This window comes from Bufo gargarizans, unplaced genomic scaffold, assembly GCF_014858855.1.
Source record: "Bufo gargarizans isolate SCDJY-AF-19 unplaced genomic scaffold, ASM1485885v1 fragScaff_scaffold_778_pilon, whole genome shotgun sequence".
Taxonomy (NCBI): domain Eukaryota; kingdom Metazoa; phylum Chordata; class Amphibia; order Anura; family Bufonidae; genus Bufo; species Bufo gargarizans.
Genome location: NW_025334185.1, coordinates 6,835 through 13,668, shown reverse-complemented (window position 1 = coordinate 13,668; position 6,834 = coordinate 6,835).

Below are 6,834 nucleotides of genomic sequence, written 5' to 3'. Positions count from 1 at the left end.
TGCTGACTCAGCAAAGAAGACAACCCTCTACCAATCAGGGGAGTCCAATCCAGATACTGCCTGGAAAATTGAAGCCTTTTCTGCCGACACAAGGTCATAGAGGAGCAGTGACCGTCTGTGTGCTCCGGAACCCAATACCCGGTATAGGGTTCTCTGAAGACCCTGAGGGCCTGCAATACAAGGTGTTCAAGGAACATCACAATACTGTCCTCGCTGGACATCCTGGTGGTAAGTCCACCTGTGATCTAGTATCCCGGAGTTTCTGGTGGCCAGGGTTACGTAAGAGCATTGAGCATTGTGTGACAGCTTGTGAAACCTGCGCTCGGTCAAAGGTTGCTCATACTCGACCGGCTGGTTCACTTCTTCCATTGTCTATTCCGTCTCGTCCTTGGACGCATTTGTCTATGGACTTTATTACGGACCTGCCGAGTTCCTCCGGAGAACAGTGATTTTGGTGGTAGTTGACCGTTTCAGTAAAATGGCTCACTTTATACCACTAACTAGTTTGCCTAACGCTAAGACTCTTGCGCAGTTTTTTGTGGATAATATTGTGAAATTGCATGGTGTTCCGGAGCGTACTAATCAAAACCTGGATACCTACTTGAGGTGCTTTGTGGCTGAGAATCAGGAGGACTGGTCCTCATTCTTGTCCTTAGCAGAATTTGCGTTGAATAACCGTAGGCAGGAGTCCACGGGTAAGTCACCATTTTTTGGCGCATACGGTTTCCATCCTCAGTTTGGTACCTTTTCTGGGACTAGTTCCTCTGGGATGCCAGATTCTCTTCTACCTTATCCTCCATCTGGCGGAGGATTCAAGGGAATTTGGAGAAGATGGGTGAGAGGTATAAACGAATGGCTGACAAGAGACGTGTGACTGGTCCAGACCTGTGTGTGGGTGATCTGGTGTGGTTGTCCACTAAGAATATCAGATTGAGAGTGCCATCTTGGAAACTGGGTCCAAGATTTATTGGTCCGTATAAAATGTCTGCGGTGATCAATCCTGTAGCGTTTCGGTTGGATCTTCCGCAGACTTGGAGGATCCATGATGTGTTCCACAGGTCTTTACTAAAAAAAATATGTGAGACCGGTGGAACCATCGCCATTGCCTCCTCCTCCTGTTCTAGTCGAGGGGAACTTGGAGTTTAAGATCTCCAGGATTCTCGACTCTAGAGTTCTTCGGGGTTCCCTTCAATACCTGATGCACAGGCCCTGAGGAGAGGATATGGGTTCCGGCGTTGGATGTCAATGTCAGCCGACTGGTGAGGGCTTTTCATAGGTCCCATCCGGATAGGGTTGGTCCGGGGTGTCCGGAGGTCACCCGTAGAAGGGGGGGGTACTGTCATGCCCCACTCTGACGATGTGCGGCGGTCGGCCAGGATAGCAGTACAAGTTAAGTGTTTGTTTTGGAGCCGTGCTGGATCCGCCTCTCATCAGGTGCACTGGGTGGGGTCTTAGTTTAAATAGCACACCATCCCAGTGCTCTGAGCGGATTAAAGGAATCATTGTGGTCTTGGAAGCTAGGAAGGAAGGTTGTCTGTTCCAGCTCAGAAAGATAAGTGTGATTTCAAGTTTGGTTGTTTTGTGTCATCTCTCCCATCCAGGTTCTGTGCGAGCAGGCTGCTCCTATTTCCCCTCTTCACCATCTCATGGAATTTAGGGTGTTTTCAGCCCAGGCACGGGGACACATCATACCTACCATAAAGGTCTGCATGTGGGCTGAGCAGTGCAGGGAAAGACATCAGGGATTAGCTAGGAGGTGACTCTTCCCCTGTCTCTCGCCCAGAGCCTGGTTGGAGAGTTATCTGTGAGTCTGAGCGCACGCATGCCGTGACATTTGGCTTCTAAGTGCCCACAGCTTAAAAGCTTGTTGATTGGCTGCCCTGCAGACTTTCAACAAGCTTTATTACAGACCCGAACACCGAACCCAAACTTTTGCAGCAAAGTTCGGGTTCGGGTCCGGGTACTCGAGCTCACAAAGTTCGGTACGGACCCAAACTTTGCAGTTCAGGTTCGCTCAACACTACTCCTTATCCTTTCCCTACACTATAAATGATCTTTCCATGAACTGCTCATTATTTTTTTTGTGTGAATAAAGTCTATCATGATCACTGTCCCTAGCGCCTGTCATGTCTCTCTCTGCACTAAGTTCACTGGAAAATGGCAGACACCGAGCAGGCTGAGACTTTTTATAGGGCTGTGACATCACAGGGCTGGCTAGCTGCTGATTGGCTGCATGCATGGCATTGTGGGTGGTCCCTTGTTCCCTGAGTTCTTACTTCCTCGTTCTAACATGTGCAGCAGCCATTTTAGAAAAAATGTGATTCATTACCACGAAGCGTGAGGAAATTTGACTTCGGAACAAAATCAAATTTTTCCTGAAATTCGGATCGAATTCCACTTTGTCAACTTCGATTCGCTCATCTCTATTGATGACAAATCCTGAGGAAAACCCCTTTGGAGCAACATTGAGGTCAAAAGCACCTTTGATGACCTCATAGACATGTGACCAGTAAGATTGTAATCTAAGGTCCTTTCTCCTAAGAGAAATCGCAGCTCTCACAGTTCGCTGCCTGGAGTGTCAGCAGGCAGGCATGGCAGCCCCCCACCTGTGTAGCTGACAGCCTGACACCCGGGGCAGTGGCCAGCAGGGCTCAAGAGGCAGCTGCCTTGGGCCCCCAACTAGCAACTGGGCCCGGGGCAGCTCCCCTTTTTGCCCCTTGTTAAAGACGGCCTATAGAGTGTATAATGCCTCCCTATTAAAGATGACTGGACCCGTGGATGTTCGGTGCCAAAACAGCTATTTTTTGTTACCTTGCCTCACAAAAAGTATAATATAGAGCAACCAAAAATCATATGTACCCTAAAATAATACCAACAAACTGCAAACTTATCCCGTAGTTTCCAAAATGTGGTCTTTTTTTGGAGTTTCTACTCTAGGGGTGCATAAGGGGTTCTTTAAATGTGACATGGCAACTTAAAATTATTTCAGTCAAATCTGCCTTCCAAAAAACATATGGCGTTCCTTTTCTTCTGCACCCTGCCGTGTGCCCGTACAGCAGTTTTCGACCACATATGGGGTATTTCTGTAAACTACAGAATCAGGGTAATAAATATTGAGTTTTGTTTGGCTGTTAACCCTTGCTTTGTTACTGGAAAAAATGGATTAAAATGGAAAATCTGCCAAAATAGTGAAATTCTGAAATTTCATCTACATTTTCCTTTAATTCTTGTGGAACACTTAAAGGGGTTACCAAAGTTTGTAAAATAAGTTTTGAATACCTTGAGGGGTGTATTTTCCAAAATAGGGTCACTTTTGTGGAGTTTCTACTCATGGGGTGCATCAGGGGGGCTTCAAATGTGATATGGCAACTTAAAATTATCCCAGTGAAATCTGCCCTCCAAAAGCCATATGGCGTTCCTTTCCTTCTGCACCGTGCCGTGTGCCCGTACAGCAGTTTACGACCACATAGGGGGTGTTTCTGTAAACTACAGAATCAGGGTAATAAATATTGAGTTTTGTTTGGCTGTTAACCCTTGCTTTGCTAATGGAAAAATTGATTAAAATGGAAAATCTGCCCAAAAAGTGAAATTCAGAAATTTCATCTACATTTTCCTTTAATTGTTGTGGAACACCTAAAAGGTTACCAAAGTTTGTAAAATCTGTTTTGAATACCTTAAGGGGTGTAGTTTCTAAAATGGGGCCATTTATGGGTGGTTTCTATCATGTAAGCCTCACAAAGTTAATTCAGACCTGAACTAGTCCTTAAAAAGAGGGTTTTGGAAATGTTATGAAAAATTTCAAGATTTGCTTCTAAACTTCTAACGTCCCAAAAAAGAGAAAATGTAATTTACAAAATGATCCAAACATGTAGTAGACATATGGGAAATATAAAGTAATAATAATTTTAGGAGGTATCACTATCTGTTTTAAAAGCAGAGAAATTGAAATTTTGAAAATTGTGAATTTTTCCTAATTTTTAGTAAATTTGGTATTTAAAAAAAAAAAAAAACAGTTTGACTCAAAATTACACTGTCATGAAGTACAATATGTGACAAGAAAACAATCTCAGAATGGCTTGGATAAGTAAAAGCATTTTAAAGTTATCACCACATAAGGTGACACGTGTCAGATTTGCAAAAAATGGCCGGGTCCTTAAGGTGAAAAATGGCCGGGTTCTTAAGGTGAAAGATGGCCGGGTCCTGAAGGGGTTAACTATATTAATTTCCCTATCACGGATGCAGTGCAGGTGTACCTCACACCAAAAATGGGTATATGTCACCCACCGATCTAACAGAGAGATTAACTATTATATTTTTGTGTCAGGGGTATAAAGATCGCTATAGGTCACCCACAGAATAAATCGCCAGATGAGATTCCTAACACTCTCCCTCACTTCAGCTGCCTGCTTCCTGTCCCTGCACTACTCAGAGCTGATGGGCGGTGCTACATGTGATCCAGCTTGTATAGAGGCTGGATCACATGATGGACCAGCCAATTACAGCCATGCCATTACTAGGCATGGCTGTGATGGTCTCATGCCCCACTCTGATGATGTGCAGAGGTCGGCCAGGAGAGCAGCACGAGTTTAGTGTTTGTTTTGGAGCCGTGCTGGATCCGCCTCTCATCAGGTGCACTGGGTGGGGTCATTAGTTTAAATAGCACACCATCCCAGTGCTCTGAGCGGATTATAGGAATCATTGTGGTCTTGGAAGCTAGGAAGGAAGGTTGTCTGTCTGTTCCAGCTCAGAAAGATAAGTGTGATTTCAAGTTTGGTTGTTTTGTGTCATCTCTCCCATCCAGGTTCTGTGCGAGCAGGCTGCTCCTATTACCCCTCTTCACCATCTCAGGGAATTTAGGGTGTTTTTAGCCCAGGCACAGGGACACATCATACCTACCATAAAGGTCTGTATGTGGGCTGAGCAGTGCAGGGAAAGACGTCAGGGATTAGCTAGGAGGTGACCCTTCTCCTGTCTCTCGCCCAGAGCCTGGTTGGAGGGTTATCTGTGAGTCTGAGTGCACGCCCGCCGTGACATTATAATCCGCCATACTGTGACTGCCATTGCTCTGCGGTTTTTTGATGGCGTCAATTAAAGCACTGGTTGACCGCTTGCAGGGGCTATCCCTAGAGGTTGTGGAGCTACGTGGTTCGGTCACACGGTGTCAGAATGCCCTGGCAGCTGGTGCAGGTCAAATTTGTGTGGAGCCTAAAGTGGCTCTTCCTGATCGATTTTCAGGAGGTACGGAAGACTTTATCCGTTTTAGAGAATCCTGCAAATTGTACTTTCGGCTGCGTCCATCGTCGTCAGGTGATGAGAGTCAGAGGATAGGTATAATTATTTTTCTGCTTAAAGGGGACGCGCAATCCTGGGCCTTTTCTCTTCCACCTGGTTCTCGGGCCCTCTGGTCGGTGGAGGAATTTTTTAAAGCTCTGGGATTAATCTACAATGACCCAGATCGGGTCTCGATGGCAGAGTCGAGGTTACGTAATTTGTTTCAGGGGGATCATACTGCAGAGGCTTACTGTGTTGAGTTTAGGAGATGGGCTACTGAATCAGAGTGGAATGATGCCGCATTATGTAGTCAGTTTTGTCAGGGGTTATCTGAAAGATTGAAGGATGCCCTTGCTTTTCATGAATACCCAGACTCTTTGGAGAACGCCATGTCTTTAGCAGTACGGCTAGATAGACGTATCAGAGAGAGGTATAGGGCTCCCTCCGCGCAAGGTATCCCTTCTGTGAGTGGTTTCGTCTCTACTGCCTCCCCGGGTGATGCTACAAGTAACTCTGGGGTAGCAGAGGATCCCATGCAGTTGGGTCAGGTTTCTTGCCATTCTGATAGTAGAGACTTTAGGAAAGTGCACAAACTATGTTACTATTGTGGAAAGAGGGGTCATTTTATTTTTTCTTGTCCTTATGTTAAACCACAGGTGGAAGAGAAAAAGAAAAAAGAAAAAAAAAACTTCCCTGACACTTGGTAGTATGAATGGTGCGGTGGAGCAGGCAGGTATGCAAGCTCCCTGCAGTTCCCGTTTTCTCCTTCCAGCTATGGTGGCGATAGAGTTAAAAAAAATTGTTGAAGTATTCCTTGATTGTGGTGCTGGGGTAAACCTAATTGACTTTCTTTTCCTTCAAAATCTAGGACTAAGTACTTGCATTTTAGAGAACGAGATTTGTGTTTTTGCAATTGATTCTTCCCCTCTTTCTAAAGGAGCCTTACTCGCATTGTTCATGGGAATCATTTAAGGGTGGGAGATTCACATGTTGAAATTATTTCTTGTTTTGTCATGAAGGATTTGCCAGCTCCTATAGTTTTGGGGTTGCCATGGTTGACTAGACATAACCCAATTATAGACTGGCAAGCGAGACAAATCATTGGTTGAGTTGAGTTTTGTTCGGATAATTGTCTTGGCACAACTATCTCTGGTGTGTCCATTACGGCTTTACCTCAGTATCTTTCAGATTTTGCGGGTGTCTTTTCGGAGGGTGGGGTCAGGAATTGCCCCCTCATTGAGACTATGATTGTCCAGTTAATCTCATTCCGGGGGCTAAGTTGCCAAAGTCTCGGCTTTACAACCTCTCTCAACCCGAAAGAGAGGTCATGCGAAAGTATGTCTCCGAGAGTTTGGCAAAGGGTCATATTAGACCATCTAAGTCTCCAGTGGCAGTAGGTTTGTTCTTTGTGAAGAAAAAGGATGGATCACTGAGACCGTGTTTGGATTTCCGGGAATTGAACCGTATTACAGTCTGGGATCCATATCCCCTGCGATTGATCTCTGATCTTTTTGATCAGATTGTTGGAGCCAAGGTGTTCTCCAAGTTGGATTTGAGAGGGGC